This window comes from Haematobia irritans, chromosome 1 (genome assembly GCF_050003625.1).
Source record: "Haematobia irritans isolate KBUSLIRL chromosome 1, ASM5000362v1, whole genome shotgun sequence".
Taxonomy (NCBI): Eukaryota; Metazoa; Arthropoda; class Insecta; order Diptera; family Muscidae; genus Haematobia; species Haematobia irritans.
The window spans coordinates 96,931,739-96,954,747 of NC_134397.1; the positions used below are offsets into that span (position 1 = coordinate 96,931,739).

At 33.5% G+C, this 23,009-nt stretch overlaps 2 protein-coding genes and 1 long non-coding RNA gene across 4 annotated transcripts in view; 1 reads left to right on the forward strand and 2 right to left on the reverse strand.

Moving 5' to 3' along the window:
* Positions 1-23,009, forward strand: part of qin (tudor domain-containing protein qin) — a 663,334-nt gene that overhangs the window by 163,761 nt on the left and 476,564 nt on the right. The window lies entirely within an intron of this gene.
* LOC142221450 (uncharacterized) overlaps positions 1-23,009 on the reverse strand; it is a 231,159-nt gene that overhangs the window by 151,986 nt on the left and 56,164 nt on the right. The gene's annotated exons all lie outside the window — the stretch shown is intronic.
* Positions 17,173-17,646, reverse strand: LOC142221460 (uncharacterized). Its single transcript, XR_012718046.1, has 2 exons — positions 17,434-17,646; positions 17,173-17,371 (listed from the first exon to the last, which is right to left on the reverse strand). It is a non-coding gene; the product is annotated as an uncharacterized LOC142221460 (long non-coding RNA).

Sequence of the window (23,009 nt, forward strand, 5' to 3'; positions counted from 1 at the left end):
ATTGGAGTCTTAAAATAGTCATTGCAATGATCAATCATCCTAAGACTCTCAGAATGTTTGGAGGGATGTAATTCATACAACAAACATCCAAACACGATATATTAGGGACAGCGTTGCCAGAATTGCTTCACAAAAAATTCCCCAAAATAATGGCTAAAAACAAAACCAGAAAACGCTATATATTTGTTTAAAAGACAAATTTTGTGAGACTATGACAATGTCATATTAGCTCCGTACGCTTAACCGATAATTTTTGATATTTATCAGAAATTCGTACTTGAAGACGTTTTTGTTGGATTTTGTTTTTACCAAAAGACAAATTTTGTGAGACTATGACAATGTCATATTACATATATTTTTGATATTTGTCGCAAATTCTTACTGGAAAACTTTCGTTTAATAAAAAACAACAAATGTAGAATTAAAGAAATTTCAAGTTTTTGTTGGAAATGTTTTCCCCAGAAAAAAATCACATCTGTTTGTAATGAAAAAATCGTATGTGCAATATATTGGGCAAGTGTAGTAGAAAATATGAATATGTTTATTGTTTTAATTGGTTTAAAAGCTGTAAATGAGTTAATACACCACCCTAAAAAAAATCGCTTCTCTAACATACATAAATATGTTCCAAAGATATTTTGCAGGAAGTACATATATAAAGGGTGATTTGTTAAGAGCTTGATAACTTTTTTTTTAAAAAAACGCATAAAATTTGCAAAATCTCATCGGTTCTTTATTTGAAACGTTAGATTGGTCCATGACATTTACTTTTTGAAGATAATTTCATTTAAATGTTGACCGCGGCTGCGTCTTAGGTGGTCCATTCGGAAAGTCCAATTTTGGGCAACTTTTTCGAGCATTTCGGCCGGAATAGCCCGAATTTCTTCGGAAATGTTGTCTTCCAAAGCTGGAATAGTTGCTGGCTTATTTCTGTAGACTTTAGACTTGACGTAGCCCCACAAAAAATAGTCTAAAGGCGTCAAATCGCATGATCTTGGTGGCCAACTTACCGGTCCATTTCTTGAGATGAATTGTTCTCCGAAGTTTTCCCTCAAAATGGCCATAGAATCGCGAGCTGTGTGGCATGTAGCGCCATCTTGTTGAAACCACATGTCAACCAAGTTCAGTTCTTCCATTTTTGGCAACAAAAAGTTTGTTAGCATCGAACGATAGCGATCGCCATTCACCGTAACGTTGCGTCCAACAGCATCTTTGAAAAAATACGGTCCAATGATTCCACCAGCGTACAAACCACACCAAACAGTGCATTTTTCGGGATGCATGGGCAGTTCTTGAACGGCTTCTGGTTGCTCTTCACTCCAAATGCGGCAATTTTGCTTATTTACGTAGCCATTCAACCAGAAATGAGCCTCATCGCTGAACAAAATTTGTCGATAAAAAAGCGGATTTTCTGCCAACTTTTCTAGGGCCCATTCACTGAAAATTCGACGTTGTGGCTCGTTAGTAAGTCTATTCATGATGAAATGTCAAAGCATACTGAGCATCTTTCTCTTTGACACCATGTCTGAAATCCCACGTGATCTGTCAAATACTAATGCATGAAAATCCTAACCTCAAAAGAATCACCCTTTAATTGGATACATGCAGAGAAGAAACATGATTATCACAATCATATTCGAAGAGCAAAATAATATGATAGGAGCTATTTTTGCGGCGACCATGTAACATTTTCACCTGCAACCATGTTAGCTCAGTGAACAAGGTTCTAAGAAAAATAAAATTGTCCTCATCTAAAATGTTATTATATTGATAAAAATAAATGTTTTTCTTCCAGTTAAAGGAACATGGTCACAACCTAAAATGTTTTGATCTTTATGAAAAAACTGTTGTCGTCGTCGAAAAAAGGACGTCACGTGAGAAAAAAAAAAACACAAAATTAACTTTATTTATTTGTTTTTATTTATTTATAAACTAATTCATTGTTTATTTGTATTTATAATGTCGTGCAAGCAAACATCACATATTTTTACACACTCTATTTTGGTTCAACTTCAACAATAAGTAATCATTCCATATTTACTACGTGCCCATCAAATTTAAAAATGCAGGTATCATGTAACTGCAAATAAATATAAATTATACCATAAGCAAAATGCAGAACAAAAACCAGGTAAATTTTTTTTCAATTACACTTTCCTTTTTTGTGTTCACATAAAACCACATGCCTCTTCTGAAAAAATAAATTAACACAAAACACATTAATTCCGTATTCTCCGTCCATTCGAAGCAACAATCAACACGCGACTGACGCGCAAAATGAAAATCGTGTGTACCTGGTCAATGTTTTTATAAAATTCTTTTCGCTGCAAAAAAGTAAAAAAAATTAAATGGTCACGAAAAAATATACATGGTCTTTATGGCCATGTAATGGTTCTAGACATGTCTATTCCTAACCTATAAAAATACTTTTTTCTCTGCAAAAAAGTAAAAAAATTGAATGGCCAGGTACATGATTTTCTCGAATTCTATCATTTAAATAATAGAACATGTTTGCGGCATTTGAGAACCATTTAAATGCTTATTGCCAACATATATTTTTCTCCGCTCGAAAATTATTTTTACATAGACAAAATACATGGTTTTCTCGACAATTACATACTCTAGATAAGCATTAAATGTATGCGGCAACCATGTCCATGTTTTTTCTGTGCGTGTATTGCCGAAACATTATTATGTTTGTTTTATGTGAACATATTATATGTTTGGAATCATTTTGGGCCCAAAAATATTATATGCTTGGCATAATTTTCTCCCCAAGAAGATTGTGCTCATTCCCTCTCATAATTTTCACTTCCACGAAATTTTTTAGTTCTTGGCATCTTTTTCTGTAATAAAGGGTGATTCTTTTGAGGTTAGGATTTTCATGCATTAGTATTTGACAGATCACGTGGGATTTCAGACATGGTGTCAAAGAGAAAGATGCTCAGTATGCTTTGACATTTCATCATGAATAGCCGAACGATCTGCCACAACGTCGAATTTTCAGTGAATGGGCCCTAGAAAAGTTGGCAGAAAATCCGCTTTTTTATCAACAAATTTTGTTCAGCGATGAGGCTCATTTCTGGTTGAATGGCTACGTAAATAAGCAAAATTGCCGCATTTGGAGTGAAGAGCAACCAGAAGCCGTTCAAGAACTGCCCATGCATCCCGAAAAATGCACTGTTTGGTGTGGTTTGTACGCTGGTGGAATCATTGGACCGTATTTTTTCAAAGATGCTGTTGGACGCAACGTTACGGTGAATGGAGATCGCTATCGTTCGATGCTAACAAACTTTTTGTTGCCAAAAATGGAAGAACTGAACTTGGTTGACATGTGGTTTCAACAAGATGGCGCTACATGCCACACAGCTCGCGATTCTATGGCCATTTTGAGGGAAAACTTCGGAGAACAATTCATCTCAAGAAATGGACCGGTAAGTTGGCCACTAAGATCATGCGATTTGACGCCTTTAGACTATTTTTTGTGGGGCTACGTCAAGTCTAAAGTCTACAGAAATAAGCCAGCAACTATTCCAGCTTTGGAAGACAACATTTCCGAAGAAATTCGGGCTATTCCGGCCGAAATGCTCGAAAAAGTTGCCCAAAATTGGACTTTCCGAATGGACCACCTAAGACGCAGCCGCGGTCAACATTTAAATTAAAATATCTTCAAAAAGTAAATGTCATGGACCAATCTAACGTTTCAAATAAAGAACCGATGAGATTTTGCAAATTTTATGCGTTTTTTTTTTAAAAAAAAGTTATCAAGCTCTTAACAAATCACCCTTTACAAATAATATTGAAGAAATTATTCAATTTTATAATTTTTTTAAATTTTACCTTTCGCCTGGACGGAGAATCGAACCGGGAACCATGCAATTTGTAAGCCAGCACACTACCACTGGGCTACGTAGCTGTTATAGTCACCAATGTCGTTATAAGTTACACTTACATAGCATAGTTTGCAGCGCCCACGAGCCGATGCAAACAAAACATTATTTAACAGAAACATACATTTGTTTGCCACGTGGAGCAATGGTTAGCATGTCCGCCTTGCATGCAAAGGGTCCTGGGTTCAATCCCTGCTCCGACCGAACACCAAAATTACTTCTTTTACTTTTGTATTTATATTTATGTATATAGCCAAAACAAAAGAAACACTTAAAACAGTTTTCCGAAACAACATACAAGCAGTTTCAAAAAATTGCTCTCTTTTGATTCTCTCGCTGTGTTATGTTGATATCTTTCGCCAACCCTCCCGGGATCTTTCTCTATACTCTCTCTCTCTGTCGCTCCCTGAATAAAATATCACAACATAACAGGATGGCTGATAAGTCCCCGGTCTAACAAAGAAAAACAATTTTTTTTTTGTCAAAATTCGTTTTTATTATTCAACACAGTTCCTTTCAAGAGCGATACAACGACTATAACGACCTTCCAATGTTTTGATACCATTTTGGTAGTACTCTTTCGGTTTTGCCTCAAAATAGGCCTCAGTTTCGGCGATCACCTCTTCATTGCAGCCAAATTTTTTCCCCGCGAGCATCCTTTTGAGGTCAGAGAATAAGAAACAGTCGCTGGGGGCCAGATCTGGAGAATACGGTGGGTGGGGAAGCAATTCGAAGCCCAATTCATGAATTTTTGCCATCGTTCTCTATGACTTGTGGCACGGTGCGTTGTCTTGGTGGAACAACACTTTTTTCTTCTTCATATGGGGCCGTTTTGCCGCGATTTCGACTTTTAAACGCTCCAATAACGCCATAGAATAGTCACTGTTGATGGTTTTTCCCTTCTCAAGATAATCGATAAAAATTATTCCATGCGCATCCCAAAAAAACAGAGGCCATTACTTTGCCAGCGGACTTTTGAGTCTTTCCACGCTTCGGAGACGGTTCACCGTTCGCTGTCTACTCAGCCGACTGTCGATTGGACTCAGGAGAGTAGTGATGGAGCCATGTCTCATCCATTGTCACATATCGACGGAAAAACTCGGGTGTATTACGAGTTAACAGCGCAAACACCGCTCAGAATCATCAACACGTTGTTGTTTTTGGTCAAATGTGAGCTCGCGCAGCACCCATTTTGCACAGAGCTTCCGCATATGCAAATATTGATGAATGATATGACCAACACGTTCCTTTGATATCTTTAAGGCCTCTGCTATCTCGATCAACTTCATTTTACGGTCATTCAAAATCATTTTGTGGGTTTTTTGATGTTTTCGTCGGTAACCACCTCTTTCGGGCGTCCACTGCGTTGACCGTCCTCCGTGTTCATTTCACCACGCTTGAATTTTGCATACCAATCAATTATTGTTGATTTCCTTGGGGCAGAGTCCGAAAACACATTATCAAGCCAAGTTTTTGCTTGCACCGTATTTTTTCCCTTCAGAAAGCAGTATTTGATCAAAACACGAAATTCCTTTTTTCCATTTTTTTTCACAATAACAAAAGTTGCTTCACAAAAGACGCTCTATCTCACAAACTAATTGACTTACAGACGTCAAATTTTGACACGAATCAGTTGAAGGTTGGTACTATATAAAAATAATATGCAGTTAATAGTAGCGACGCCATCTATGTGTCAGACCGGGGACTTATCAGCCAACCTGTTATATATGTTTACTCGAAATTTGTAAATTTATATATGTCTACATTCACACATATAATTTTTATGAATCATTCTTGTCCTAAACTTAATATATTCTAACATATTAACATGTGTGTCCCCAACATTTAATGCTAGTTTAGGAACATTACATTTTGCGCTTAAATATATTGTGTTTAAAAATTGTGCCCGAAACACATTTTGTTTTATCGGAACATATTTTTCTAACAGTATAGAGATTTGATAAACGAACCATTTTTTTTTTGCTAATTTTAGCAAAAATATTAAAATCCTTTCTTAATCTCTTGCTAGTTTATACTGAATCAGTTTTACTGTAAAAAATACGTTCTTTCATTCACTTCAATTTAATTCAATTCCATTCATAATCTGCAGATTTGTTTACTTTATAGCACTTAGAACAATCATTTGATCCTATCAAGTTGAGAACTCTTTACGAAAATTTTAAAACGAGAAGTGCCCATCTGTAATAGGTACTTTTAGTTAATGTGGTACCACAATGGACTGAATAGTCGAAGTGAGCCTGAAATTTAATCGGGCTGCCACTTTAAGCTAACCTAGATTTATGTGTATTTTCTACAAATTAACAATAATTCCCGCTGCTATGTGACACAGTAGCGTCTGGAATTATTGCTCATGTTTGAATTGAACTTTGAAATATGTTTAAAACCTTATTCTGGCAGCAAGGGTTAGATAAAACTCAGTTTGATCATATTTCAATAGAAAATAAAAATGACTAAAAACGGTAATGAAAAATATTAATAGCTCATTTTAAATTTGATGCTTTGGATTAATCATTTCCAATTTAGTAAAGGGTAATAGCCACCAAGCCTGTGTGTTTAATTGTTAAATTTGCGATACTTGCTTGAAGCATTATGTGTCAGAAACATTTGAAAATCCATTTTGCAGCGTGATTGGTTCCTACTAATCCACCCCAGCACATTGTGGTACTTCAATAGCGAATTTTATATCAAGCGTGCAGAACCAGGATTTATAAAAATTACGACAACTTCGTTTCACTCCCTATCTTTTGTGGCCTTTGAACCGATGTATGCGCATCGATTTGATTGAATTTGAAACTATCATGTTAATCATTGTCTTTGTCGTTAATGTGAAATAAAAAATTGCCAATAACTTTACGGAACAGAAGTGGAGTAAAACCCAACAGAGCCTTGTGCTGCTTTTTGTCTTTCGAATTTGGCAAAGTCGCTTAACTCATGTCACGACAAATACAGTTCACAAAATGTTGTCAGTTGGCTCGAAGAATTGGCTTAAATGGGTACTTGGTTTGATGGAAAATAGAAACCCTATGTGTCATTTGTATATGCATGAATATTTCGATATAGTATTCATTCGTCTATGACTTCGATACTATACCCGGAGAAATTGATGTGAAGTCACCTAAAATATCGTACAAATATACACAGAAAAAAGTGAACTGTTTTATTGGAAGAATGAATGCGAAAATTGAACTAAATTTTATTCCATTTTTGTCGATATTTCCATAAAGCATGGTTAAAATTACGGACATTTACTGATATTTTTGAATTTCTTACTACCAGTTATGAAATTACATCCCCTTATAGAAGAAACAATCAACTAAAAGTGGAGAAAAAAATCATTGGCGTCATTTTAACCATACCATTCTTGCTATGTTCGGGAATCGTTCGATAATTGTCTTTTGCTGTAGTTCACATTGAACTTATGTGTACGGTCAATGAGCATTATAATCACGTTAAGTTCATTACATTTTTGAGACATACTTGGAATAAGGAATATTTCTTTGGACTGTGGAAAATTTCGAAAAAAAATTGAATTTAACCACAAATATTTGTTTGCAATAAAAATAAATTAAATTTAGCATTAGTTTAACAACGGCATTTTACTGTGTAAAAATAATCTAGTCTACCACCAAACGAAATTGCTCTAGCAGTATTTGATTTAAAAATTAAAAAAAAATATATATATATATATGACAATCACACAAGCGTTTGATTTCAATTTGCTTTTTTAAGACAACCAAAAAAAGCAGATTGAAATCAAACGCTTGAATAGTATGAAGGTAAAGGGTGATTTGTTAAGAGCTTGATAACTTTTTTTTAAAAAAAAACGCATAAAATTTGCAAAATCTCATCGGTTCTTTATTTGAAACGTTAGATTGGTCCATGACATTTACTTTTTGAAGATAATTTCATTTAAATGTTGACCGCGGCTGCGTCTTAGGTGGTCCATTCGGAAAGTCCAATTTTGGGCAACTTTTTCGAGCATTTCGGCCGGAATAGCCCGAGTTTCTTCGGAAATGTTGTCTTCCAAAGCTGGAATAGTTGCTGGCTTATTTCTGTAGACTTTAGACTTGACGTAGCCCCACAAAAAATAGTCTAAAGGCGTCAAATCGCATGATCTTGGTGGCCAACTTACCGGTCCATTTCTTGAGATGAATTGTTCTCCGAAGTTTTCCCTCAAAATGGCCATAGAATCGCGAGCTGTGTGGCATGTAGCGCCATCTTGTTGAAACCACATGTCAACCAAGTTCAGTTCTTCCATTTTTGGCAACAAAAAGTTTGTTAGCATCGAACGATAGCGATCGCCATTCACCGTAACGTTGCGTCCAACAGCATCTTTGAAAAAATACGGTCCAATGATTCCACCAGCGTACAAACCACACAAAACAGTGCATTTTTCGGGATGCATGGGCAGTTCTTGAACGGCTTCTGGTTGCTCTTCACTCCAAATGCGGCAATTTTGCTTATTTACGTAGCCATTCAACCAGAAATGAGCCTCATCGCTGAACAAAATTTGTCGATAAAAAAGCGGATTTTCTGCCACTGATTTTGGTAATAAAATTCAATGATTTGCAAGCGTTGCTCGTTAGTAAGTCTATTCATGATGAAATGTCAAAGCATACTGAGCATCTTTCTCTTTGACACCATGTCTGAAATCCCACGTGATCTGTCAAATACTAATGCATGAAAATCCTAACCTCAAAAGAATCACCCTTTATTTGCAAAAAGACAGTTTTTATTGGGAAGTAAACACGTTTACAACAAAGAAGCTATAAACAAATGAAGCCACATTTTGCTAACTCAGAAGAAGAAAATAAATTAAAATACTTTCAAATGGTGTGTTTCTTTGAAAAGTTCAAGTTTGTTACAGTCTTTTGAATTGCTTCGAAAAAAGGTTTGAACCTTTATCACCAAACAAAGTTTATACTCTCCATATTCGCTGCAATTCTCACACAGGGAATACAGATTGATTGTGATAACCGAATTTATTGCCAACCTCATTTTGGCACTTGCAGCAACTACCTGTTGGCAGTTGTGGCACCTGACTACTTCGGTCGACTGAATCGAATTATAGCAGATGCAACAAATACTCCATATGGAAATGGTTGTATCAACCTATGGAATTGGTCGTTACTCCCTTCTTCATTCCACAACCGGATTGCACCTTAATATTGATTCCGCAAAATATAGTATTTTATTTAAAATCAATTTAATTTGATTTAATTTAATTATATTAGATTGATAGAGAGTGAATAAAAATATTATATATCTAAATACAATACATTAATATCAATCAAAATAAACGATTCCTTTAAACATTCAATATCCGAGACGGTTTGGATGAAGCTCATGTACTCTACAGCATTGATTGTAGAATGAACGGGCAACGGATTCAATCACTGCACTATGGGCGGAAATCGCAAAACAGCGGCAAAAAGTGAAATTTTCAAAATGAATTGGAATTGGATGTTCCAATTGAAATTACTTTAGAACATCTTGGAAAGTACAAATCGAAGGTTAATTTAAAACGCTGCAAGGAGAGCAAAAATTTTAAAATTTCGTGCTTAATTTTTTTCGCAATAAAATTGAATAACGAAATGAATAAATAAATGTGGATTCTAAGAGCAGGATTATTACTTCAAAATGTTGTAAACACTTTTTGAATATGAATTTGTGGTTTCAACAGTGCTGTTTATTTGTGAAAATTTTAGTACATACACACAAAAAATTATCACCGAAATTTTTTCAATTAAAAGCTTAATTGAATTTGGATTCAATTAATATGTTAATTTCAATTCAATTAATTATTTAATCGAATCCGAATAAAACCAATTTAAAAATGATTGATATTTGTTACGTTTCCAATTAAAATATTAATTGATTCAATCAATTTGTTAATCAATTCGGAAATAATTTTCAATTACAAACGCGATTAAAAATTTTTCCGTTTCCAGTTACACATGTGATTGAAATTGAATAATTTAGAGCGAAAAGAGAACAACAAGAGAATGGAGAGATCAGTCTGTGGAAGTAACTCGTAACGAACGGTTGGGTTTTTGTTTTTCGCGTAAATTAAAAAACATGATTGACGACATTCCGTCGGCTGCGTTCCAAATGTGTGCATAAATATTTTGAACGCAACAACAAATCACAGCCACGTGGTGGCCAAATGGCCACGTGGTAAAGGTTTGAAAATATATATGGCAGAACGCATTTGAAATTACCTGTGATATAGTAAAAATGAAAAACATTCTACGTTTATTGAAGGTAAGCAATTGTGAAATGTGAATACCGTTTTCCATTGAAGCCTATTTACATTAAACGGACTAAAATAATATTTTTTATTCATTTCTTTTAGTGACCAATTTTATTTCGTGACATTGACCAATCAATCCCATCAACTCCATCATTTTATCAAATATATAAGAATATGTTTGCAATCAAAAGGTGGGTACCATATTGATCTTTTAAAATTGTAAATTTTTTTCACTACTAGTTTTCTTAAAACCAAGAGCGGCATGGGTTTGTTGGAAGATTCACCTTGAAGTTGGGAAGTAGCGTTGGCATTAAATTGCATTTTGTTTTACCTGTCTTTTTCAGTTTAAATCCAAGTGGAGAGCAGTATATCTGATATATAAACTAATGAGCTGAATTATGTAATGGTAAAAAAGTTATTTCTTTTGGATTTAAAAATATGAAAAATATCCGAAAATAATAAAAATATGTATTTTCCTTTTATATTTTTTCTATTTCCAGAATTTGCCAAGTATCATCAATATAATACCAAATATTACATTGCTTTGCCATTAGTTTTGTTTTTGATTTGTTCAAATTTTAATGGACGATTTCAATGTGTGGACATTTTGGAAAGGAATTGTTACTAAATTACCGAGCTCCTTAATACACCCTTTTATGCTAAAAGACTATAACTGCAAAAGAAGATTATAAATCTGCAACCTGGAACTAAGAATTGAACTTGATATTCTATGCGGGTAATGTTTAACAAAATGAACTTTTAATTGAACGAAATTAAATTCGAATTATTATGTTTACTTTCAGAAAAACTAATTTAGCTTACAAGCTGTCGATTTATCGGAAATCTAGGCGCATCTACATATTAAAAGGAACATTCTGACATCGTTAATATGATAAGGCAGATAATGATTTATGTAGTTTATTTTTTTAATCCTTTAGTTGTTATTGATCATATTTGTATGTGTAAGTTATGTTAGAACAAAACACACAAATAACAATATAGTATAACTCAGAAAAATAAAATATTGAAGATTTTTATAAGAAACGCATATTTTCTTTAATTTCAAATAAAGCAATTAAATGACCAGTCTGGAGTAGAAAATGATAATTATCAGTGGGAATTGCACCAGTTTGATGATACAAATTTACCTTTAAAATTTTATCAATATTATGATGCTTATATAACCAAATGTTGACCATGGCCTAGTTCCAATAGTAATGTTCTTTCTTATAGTAATGCCCCCGAAAATATTTAAAAATTATACTACGCAAAAAAATAGGTTTGACTGAGTACGAAAACAATAGGTTTGAATGGGATTTTAATTTTTTTCCTCTACAACAATTATAAATAATTTTTCATTCTGAAATAATTAAAATGCCAATCAAAAATATTTCAAATAACATTCGGTTTGTGCAACCGTATGTATGGTTATGATGAGTACGCAGAAAAAATTTAAGCGAAATAAAAATCAATTATTGGCATAATTAAATGAAAACAACGTAGGGAGCCAGAATTGAAATATGGGGGTCGCTTATATGGGGGCTATATACAATTATGAACTTGATATGGACCAATTTTTGTGTGATTGGGGATCGATTTATGTGAGGGCTATATATAACTATAGGCCGATATGGACCTAGTTAGGCATGGTTGTTAACGGCCATATACTAGCACAATGTACCAAATTTCAACTGACTCGGATGAAATATGCTTCTCCAAGAGGCTCCAAAACCAAATCTCGGGATCGGTTTATATGGGGGCTATATATGATTATGGACTGATATGGACCACTTTTGGCATGGTTGTTAAATATCATATACTAACATCACGTACCAAATTTCAACCGAATCGGATGAATTTTGCTCTTCCAAGGGGCACCGGAGGTCAAACCTGGGGATCGGTTTATATGGGGGCTATATATAATTATGGACCGATTTCGACCAATTTTTGCATGGGTGTTTGAGGCCAAATATTAACACCACGTACCAAATTTCAACTGAATCAGATGAATTTTGGTCTTCCAAGAGGCTTCGCAGGTCATATATAATTATGGGCCGATGTGGACCAATTTTTGCATGGTTGTTAGAGACCATATACTAACATCATGTACCAAACTTCAGGCGGATGGGATGAAATTTTCTTCTCTTAGAGGCTCCGCAAGCCAAATCTGGGGATCGGTTTATATGGGGGCTATATATAATTATGGACCAATTTTTGCATGGTTGTTAGATGCCATATACTAACACCATGTACCATCGGATGAAATTTGCTTCTCTTAGAGGGTCTGCAAGTCAAATTTGGGGGTCCGTTTATATGGGGGCTATACGTAAAAGTGGACCGATATGGCCCATTTGCAATACCATCCGACATACATCAATAACAACTACTTGTGCCAAGTTTCAAGTCGATAGCTTTTTTTGTTCGGATGTTAGCGTGATTTCAACAGACAGACGGACATGCTCAGATTGAATTTCAGAATTTCACCACGACCCAGAATATATATACTTTATGGGGTCTTAGAGCAATATTTCGATGTGTTACAAACGGAATGACAAAGTTAATGGTGAAGGGTATACAAATAAATCAAATACGATATTGATTTAGTCAATTACGAAAATAATTGTTTGAATGGAAAACTCTCTAAAATATCAAAATTCCCTAATAATTGAATTCACAACACTTCAATTACTATGTTCCATTGGACCAAGTGTAAAAGGTATTGATTTAAGTATACTGTTTAATTGCCAAACAACAAATTGAATCCCAACACTGATTATTAATAAGTTACTAGGTAACGAAAATACAAATAAATAACTACAAATAAAAAAAATATATTGTGAAAATTATCCACAAATAAAACTTTGTATCGCTAATCGAAATATTGATATATCAAAAAAATGTATAAATTTTTATTTGTCGTAAGTATGCAATTTTATCTAAACGCGAGTTTTTGGCCAAGATCACCCATAGAAGGAATATCATCACATCCTAGAGCAAAATGTTATTTTTGGACGGTTAATGCTATGTTCCCACCGACTCGTTTTCCTCATTCGTTTTTCCAAAACATTTCACCGTTCACACCGGGTTGAGATGTTTTAGTTTGACAGTTACCATGGAAACTCGAAATTCGCATTTACTCGAAATTCACATGTATGCAATCTATGTCCAAATAATTACCGCGAGCGCAAAGGGAAAACATTTTTTATGTTATTTTCACATGTCCACGTTCTTAAAAGCCTTTGTTTATTCTTTTTTTTCTATGAAACTTATTTCAATATTTTGACATATATTTTGAATAGGGTATGTTATTCGGGGTATATTCCAAATTAGGTGGGTTCACATTCTAAAATTGACGTGTTTTGGAGGAAAACTTGTATTTTGAACTTGTTTTTTAGTATGGCGAAAACGACTCGTTTTCAAGTGCTTATAAAGGGAAAACATTTCAAACCCCAAAACATGCTTGGTGAGAACACCGTATAACATGTTAAATGTTTGTCGTAACCATGTTATTTTCTTGGAAATTATATATTTTGCTTGGCGAGAAAATATTTTTCTTGCAAAAATGTTCCATGTTACATTTGCTCTAGGAGGTGATTATATTCCTTATCTGCGTGCGCTATGTGTTTTGGAAAACTAGTTCTTTTCGTAAAAAATTAAAAATTTTATTGTGACCATGAAATTTTTAGTCACGCAAGCTATGTTCAGCGGTGGATTATCCCACCTCAGTAATGCTGGTGACATTTCTGAGGGTTTCAAAGCTTCTCTAAGTGGTTTCACTGCAATGTTGAACGCCGTTCGGACTCGGCTATAAAAAGGAGGTCCCTTGTCATTGAGCTTAACATGGAATCGGGCAGCACTCAGTGATAAGAGAGATGTTCACCAATGTGGTATCACAATGGACTGAATAGTCTAAGTTAGCCTGATACATCGGGCTGCCAATTAACCTAACCTATGTGTGGGAGGAACTCGTTCTCAGTCACATTTACGAAATACTCATGAACGATCATTCAAAATGAAATACGCACGATTCACGACATTTCCCGTGATTCAAGAAATTTTAATTCACAGTTCATAAAAATATCCAAAAAACTATTTTGATGTATGCAATTCCACACATCATCCCAGCAAAAAAATTTGGAAGTTCTTCCAAAGGCACAACTTTAAAAGCACTTCCAGAAGATGCACTCCCAATGATGTTCTTTATTTTAACTACCCAGGAAGTTCTTTTAATTCAATTTTTTATAACTTGTTTTTTTTTTTTCATTCTTTTAATGGGTAATTATAACTTTTTTGCTTCAAATGGGTTAAAAACAGAGTAAGAATTCATAAAATGGTACAAATCATTTACATTTTGTCGAAAAAAATGCTAAATCCAATCTGAAAAAATTATGTATTTTTGAAAATATTTGAGGTCAAACGTTTCCGACAAGCGTTAGAATCCATTAAAAATTATAAAAAATTATAAAAATTATTTATTAGACAAAATATAACAGAATTTTTTAATTTACATCCAAACCATTGAATTCGGATCACACCTAAAGAAGTGATGCAAATTCAGTGCAACGGCTGTTGAAATGGAGGACTTCCGCCCTATGACAAGCCCATGTTAAATTCATCGCTTCTGCGTCAATTTTGCACCACTTCCGGATCCAAAAAGAACATTTTCATTACTTTTTTGGCGACGCTTTTTTGCTGGGATAATATATAATAATATTTTTCACTTGGTAAAGAAAATTTCGTAGTTTGAAGAAAAAAAAAAATTGGAGTTCAAAATTGCAAAAATGTCTTTAGCGCCATACGAAGTTGAAGATTGGAACATTATTGGTAATATTTATCATCGTTTATCATAAATATTCTATACTTTTCTTCCAACCAAGCCATTATGCCAAAAATTTCATTATATAAATAATAATAATAATGTGCTTTGTAGATTGTATGGATTTTTATAAAAATTATGCATACTTTTTAAAAAATATTATATAATAAAAGACAAACTCATTTTTCAGTGTGTATTACATTATTTTTGAGGGTGTAGTTATGCAATTCGAATTTAATCGTAATAAACCCAATTATGATAGTAGTTGACATAGGTTACGAAATTTAATAAATATTGTACAATTACCATTGTAATCAACACAAACATCCATCATTTGAAAATAATTTTTGTATTTGATGTAAATATTCACTTTTTGCTGTGTACTGAATGAAAGTTGCAATATGTTTTCTTGATAGTTTGTATCAACCCATTTCCAAAACCATTAGCGGAAGTAGAAGCATTTGTCTGTTATCATAAAGAGTAGAACCAATGTGGTCAATACAGAATATTTGTTGATACACTTGATATTTCGTTACATAATTAGAATGTTGATTATTACAACCGATTGCCAACCAATCTCTTCTCTGTGTCTTCTCCGCGATGAACAAGGAATTTAGTAGAAAAAAATTTACCAATATGGTCTAATAAGTGAATGCGCCACATGAGGCTTGTTTTCTTTTAGTACTGGATGCTCAAGCCGAGACGGATTAAAATAAAACAGAGTCCTCGTTTATCCGGGACACGTCAAAAAATATGCAACATCAATTGTTTAAAAACAAGAAAACATGTGAAATCTTAAAGTTTTTTTGTATAAACTGCTGACTTATTAGAGGCAATTTCCATACTTATTAAAATTTGTCAAAACTCTAGCTGGTCATTCGCTGATGCAAAGGCCTACGATCTTTTGTTGAATAGTGGAATTTTTTGTCGGTTCAACCGAAGATTTTTTGAGTCATTGGATCTTTTAAAAAGTTTATCGTAGGAAAATTGATAAATATTTATATTTTTTTCGTTCTGTGTAGATAAAGATTTGAAAATACATATTAATTAACAATCAATTAATTAACAATTTCTATTTTTGCAGGTAAGCTAATTCAATATTTCTGTTCATAGTGGTAAGTGAAGAAAACTCTCGATAGTTTACAATGTACTTTTTAAATGTACAGGTAAAAGGTTATAAAACGGCCATTATTCAAGATCCTGGTTAGAACCCAATAAACCCCTCGCCATTACAGCGGTACATTGTATTATAAGTTTGTTTAGTTGCATGTTACCTAGAAATATCTGTCAAAGCTCCACTGTGTAATATTCCAATTTTATCACATTAAAATTCGGAAATGACGTAATAGACTCTATGGTTAAGAATTTTTGCCAATAAATATTTGGGCATCTGTCCTTGCGTCTTTTCGTCAAATTCGAATGGCATTGAAATTAGACAAAGGGAAGCACACAAGTAAGTTGCAAAGCTATTTTTATACCCTGCTCCACACTGTGGAACAGGGTATTATAAGTTAGTGCATATGTTTGCAACACCCAGAAGGAGACGAGATAGACACATGGTGTCTTTGGCAAAAATGCTCAGGGTGGGCTCCTGAGTCGATATAGCAATGTCCGTCTGTCCGTCTGTCCGTCTGTCCGTGAACACATTTTTGTAATCAAAGTCTAGGTCGCAGTTTTAGTCCAATCGACTTCAAATTTGGCACAAGTATGTGTTTTGGCTCAGAATAGATCCCTATTGATTTTGGAAGAAATCGGTTCAGATTTAGATATAGCTCCCATATATATATTTTGCCCGATATGGACTTATATGGCCCCAGAAGCCACACCCAGAAAAAAGTGACCACTTCTTTAAGTTAAAATGAACTCATTGTGAAGAAAGTTGAACTTCGTATAGCGCCAAAGACATTTTTATTTGTTTGAACGATGTGATTTTCGTAGAAATTAGGTAGAATGCATTCCATATATTAGTTAACATGTTCCTATATTTATGTACCACTATACTACAGAATGAATAAATTTAACTTATTTGAATTCATATATGGAATGATTTTATTGAAATTTTTTCATTCATTTGGACAAATCTTACATATTTGTGGTAAAACTTTTACTTCATAATTAGAACTGCTTGCCTTCGTTTTTAAATACAATTTTATTTATTTATATAAGCAATTTTATCTTCAATAAAAGACATGTTTTATTAATATATTGAATATATTTATTAAGAATCAACAGCATCGACTGTCCTTGAAATATTAGTTTATTATTCCACTATTTCCAATTTCCATGTGATATTATCAACTGTAAAAGGCACTTTTTCATCTTCTTCTTGTACTTTTCACTTTTAATAAGTTGCTTCCTAACGATTTTGTCCTCCTTTTACAATTTCAATATCTACAAATATAAAAAATGATAAAACATTTTTGTTACAAAAGGTTAGCGTCACTGAATATTACCTGATAATTGAAGATTCCAAAATGAAGACAAATGAAAGGGTTGTTATTCTGCTGGTGTTTTCTTCCTTTATACACCATCACGACATTGATAGATTTATTTTCAAAAAAAAATTTTTTCACTAATTTAAAATAACAAATATTGTATATATTTTATTTGCTATTTATTATATTATTTTACCATATTATTTTTTAACAATCTCTCCGTATACCACAACAACGCGATTCCAACTAAAAAAACAAACCACGCGCAAACATATCGATTACACCCACGCGCAAACACATCGATTACGATGACAGGTATCGATTACAGGTAGACAATTGAAATATAGGAAAATTTCCTATATTCTAACAAGTTTGTTTCCTTAAGTTTTGAAAGGATTGCATACTTCTTAGTACGAATGAACTAAAATATTTTTATAAGCCAAGTGTTGTTCGTATATATGAAAAAGTTTCTATTATAAAGGAAGTCGCAATTATCATTTTATAAGAAATTTTACTAATTTTGAGGAAACTTGGTTTTAGTTCGTTTTTTGTTTATTTTTACGAATGCTTTGTTATCGGTCAATAAAATTTTCTTGTTCAGTAGGAAATTCTTATACCCAGCGAAGAAAACAGTATGAGTAAAATTCCATGCCTTATTCTAGTTAATGAACTATTCCTAACTGCTTACAGTTTAGGATTTTTTTTACTGAAACGAGTAAATTTTATTATTTCTCACAAAAATTTACCTTAATGGAAATAAAATGGATAAACTATGTTGATGAAAAGTTTTTCCTTTAGTTTCGAAGGCACTTTTTTCTGGGTGCAGACTTTTACCCTAATTTACTTAAAATTTTGCACAAGAAGAACAATTAGTACTATATTCAAGTGTGCCAAATTTTATTGAAATCGGTTCAGATTTAGATATAGCTCCCATATATATCTTTCGCCCGATATGGACTAATACGGTCCCAGAAGCCAGAGTTTTACCCCAATTTGGTTGAAATTTTGCACAGGGAGTAGAATTAGTATTGTAGCTATGCGTGCCAAATTTGGTTGAAATCGGTTCAGATTTAGATATAGCTCCCATATATAGCTTTCGCCCGATTTACACTCATATGACCACAGAGGCCAAATTTTTGCTCCGATTTAGTTGAAATTTTGCACAGGGAGTAGAATTAGCATTGTAGCTATGTGTGCCAAATTTGGTTGAAATCGGTTCAGATTTAGATATAGCTCCAATATATAGCTTTCGGCCGATTTACACTCATATGACCACAGAGGCCAATTTTTAACTCCGATTTAGTTGAAATTTTGCACAGGGAGTAGAAGTAGCATTGTTGCTATGCGTGCCAAATTTGGTTGAAATCGGTTCAGATTTAGATATAGCTCCCATATATATGTTTTTCTGATTTCGACAAAAATGGTCAAAATACCAACATTTTCCTTGTAAAATCGCCACTGCTTAGTCGAAAAGTTGTAAAAATGACTCTAATTTTCCTAAACTTCTAATACATATATATCGAGCGATAAATCATAAATAAAATTTTTTGAAGTTTCCTTTAAATTGCTTCAGATTTAAACGTTTCCCATATTTTTTTACTAACATTGTGTTCCACCCTATTGCATTAGCCGACTTAAATTTTGAGTCTATAGATTTTGTAGAAGTCTATCAAATTCTGTCCAGATCGAGTGATATTTAAATGTATGTATTTGGGACAAACCTTTATATATAGCCTCCAACACATTTGACGGATGTGATATGGTATCGAAAATTTAGATTTACAAAGTGGTGCAGGGTATAATATAGTCGGCCCCGCCCGACTTTAGACTTTCTTACTTGTTTAATTTTACATTGAGGGTAATATAACCATGCACCGATCCGTGTTCACAGGTAACAAAAGTGCTAAATGGCGTATATTCTCACGAAATATCAGTGTGGAATGTACAAAATTACGAAATATGTGTAGAGAAATTTAATTAAAAGTACGAACATTTTATGAAGAAAAAATAATGTAGAACACAAATATAAATTACATATTTCGAAAAATAGTTAAGGAAGAAGGTTTCATCAAAATAGCGAAGTAGAATTCGTTCGGTGTAGTACAGGTAATATGTTTCACAGTTCCTGGGATTGGCACGAATGTTGCACAAATTAATTCAAACTGAAAACGTGCTCAATTAAAAAATTAATTAATACAACTTTGTACTCAAACTAAAGCCACTAAAGGCCATTTGCGCGAAACTTCGTTAGATTTTAACTGCCAGTTAAAAGAAAATAAATTGCAAATATCTTCTCTCCGGTTAACTTTAACTGACAATTTTTCAGCAAGTATGTTCCTAATTGACATATGGACTCTATATAGGCAAGATAAAAGATGTCTGTATTGCAGTTATAAAGTTCGTTAGTTAACGTAGAACCAACGCAGCTTAATGATAAGTGAAGTGGGTAAGTCAGAAAAATTATTGGTTCTGTTTCGTTTTTTATTAAATAATTTTTATCCCAATTAATGGTTTATTAAAATGAAAAATTTATTTGTACATAAAAATTTTATTGAAAATGTTGGGGGTTTCAAATAAAAATTTAATTGGGCGAATTAAGTTTTTAAAATAAAGGTTTCTGATCCCAAAACGTATATGTATCTGGGCCCTTATGAAATTCCGAGTCTGCTCACGCAAATTTGCAAACAAATCAAGCCATCATGTTGATACTTGGCACAAGTATTTGTGATTGGAGTAGGGCGGATAGTATTGTATATGGGCCATATCGGGCCTATATACTCGCCCCTTAAAAACCGACACCCAGATTTGACTTCCGGTGCCTCTTGGTAGAGAAAATTTCATCCGATAGGTTGAAATTTGGTTCACGATGTTATATAACAACATCTAACAACCATGCAAAAATGGGTTCATGTCGGTCCATAATTACCCAGCAAAAAAATTTGGAAGTTCTTCTCAAGGCACAACTTTACTTCCAAAAATGCTCTTCCAAAGATTTGTTTATTTTAACTACACAGGAAGTTCATTTGAGTCAAATTTTTATAATTTTTATTTGTTCCAAATAGGTTAAAAACATATTAAGAATTAATAAAATGGTACAAATTATTTAAATTTAAAAATGTTAAATCCTTTCTACAAAAATTGCGAATTTTTGAAAATATTTGATTAATGCATTAAAAATCATAAAAAAAAATTAAAAATTATTTATTTGTCAAAATATCACAAAAATTCTTAATTCACATCCAAAACACTGAATTCACCTCACACCTTAAGAAGTGATGCAAATTCAGTGCAGCGACTGTTGAAATGTTGGGCATCCGTCCTATGACAAGCCCATGCTAAATTCATCGCTTCTGCGTCAATTTGACACCACATCCGGATCCAAAAAGACACTTTTTTTTTACTGGGTACTTATATAGCCCCCATATAAACCGATCCCAATTATGACATCCGGAGGCTCCTAGAAGTGCAGATCTCCAGATTTGATTTCTGAAGATAAATGAAGTTTGGCTCTTTAATATATATTTGTATAATAAAGACTCCATATGTACTAACTTATAATTTAGTAGACAATATAAATAAGTTTTAAGATACCTTGCCACCGGCCAAGTAATTCCATTGTGTATGATAGCCTTTGGTAGAACACTGTATGCAATCCCTTGCTGGACAGATCATAAGATTTGGCCTGCTCGAACCTACAGCCTTAGATATTTGTTGTTTTTTTTTTTTCATAAGATAGTAGAGATTTTAGGTCACGGCTACCTAGCCATCCCCATCTTGACCAACGTTTATGGGAAAAAAATTTAATGGTATGTTTCCCCACAACAAACCCTTCCAAACACATATACAGATATTTAAACTTTACTTCAGTTTTGGGTTTCTGCTATGACAGTTAATTTGTAGGTATAATACATTTTCTAATTTTGTTGGATTGCATATAAGGCCCATTGTTTCCAGCCATTCATTTGCATGCCACAACATGCGAAGAGGTGAGGTAGTTGCATCTCAGTATCACAAGTTTCTTGGCGGTTACTGGTAGCGAGTGGCTGTTGGTTGCCGCTTGCATATTTCCTCACACAGGTATTAAAAATTAAATCCATTGTTTCAACTTTCAATTGTGATCGCTCAAACTTGTTTTAGTCGCAAATTTCTGGTCTATGCTCTGTGAACTTTTTGTATGGTTATAAAACAGACTAGTTTAGAACATGTTTGGCTTTCGTTTTTTGTTGAAGTATTAATTTGTTCCGCTGAACTCACAAGATCCGTTTACTTTTGGGACTTAGTCATACTAAAAATTAGGTAAATTTTTGTTGGTGTGAAGTTTTCCAGTTTAATTAAACAAACAACTCTAGTGACCCTAATAAATACAAAGTGAAATAAATGCATAAAAAAGTAATAGAATTGAGCATGATTTGCCACTTAAGACCCCTCTTGTCTGATTTGAGATTCCCTAAGAAGTATATCGTTAAATAAGTCAATTTCATGGTATTTATGTTGTACACTCAGAGGAAAAGGTAGCAAAAATAAGTGGCCTCTGTCGGCTATTGTATTTTGGCGATTCGACAATTAATTCGTAAAATTTTTCAATTTAAAAATGTTGCCAACATTTTTTGAAGGAAAAACCAAAGTTTTTTTATTCAGGCTTCTTTAGTAAAATTCAGATAAATTCTTGATCTTATTTTGCTACAATAAATCATCACAGCAAAAAAAGGAACAACTTGAAAAAAAGTCCTCCCAATGATGCTCTTCATTTTAACTACGCAGAGGGTTCTTTAGATTCAATTTTTTATAACTCGCTTTTTTCATATTTTTAATGGGTAATTTTAACTTTTTTTGTTTCAAGTAGATTAGAAACAGAGTAAGATTAATAAAACGGTGTAAATTATTTAAGGTGAGATCCGATTGAATTCGGATCTCACCTTAAGAAGTGATACAAATTCAGTGCAACGATTGTTGAAATGAGGGACATTCGTTCTATGACAAGTCCATGTCAAATTCATCGCTTATGCGTCAATTTGGCACCACCTCTGGATCTAAAATAATATTTTAACTATTTTTTTGGCGACGATTTTTTGCTGGTATCTTTAGGACAATCGAATTAACGAATTCAGCTGCTTTCAGCAGATTTCTTGGAGAGTACACTGAAAGAAGAATTTTCTTTTCTGAGGAACGTAATAGTTTTTTTAATATTAAGTCTATAGATTAAATAATCCTTACAGACTAATTCTATAAATACGTATTTACAAATAACATTATGCATTTAAAAATAGTATTATTTTACGCTTAAGTGTGGTATGATCTTCAGATAGATCCAGTAAGAAGAAATACTTATTGAATTGGGAGAACAGACGAAGTATTGGGTTATTATTCTCATAATGTGACCTAGAACAAGGGATTTCGAGTAGCTGGTAGTTTCGTGACGGCCTCAGAGGAACATTCACAACGATCCGATTCAAAATATAGACACAATCCGTTCGTCCGTGAATAACATTAGACAAGAAGCTAATATTTAGCATTGTACGGCGACTCTTTAAAGTTTGGAGTATGATTATATTCGGCCTGTATTCATAACTGGGAAGGTTACTCGAATTCCACCC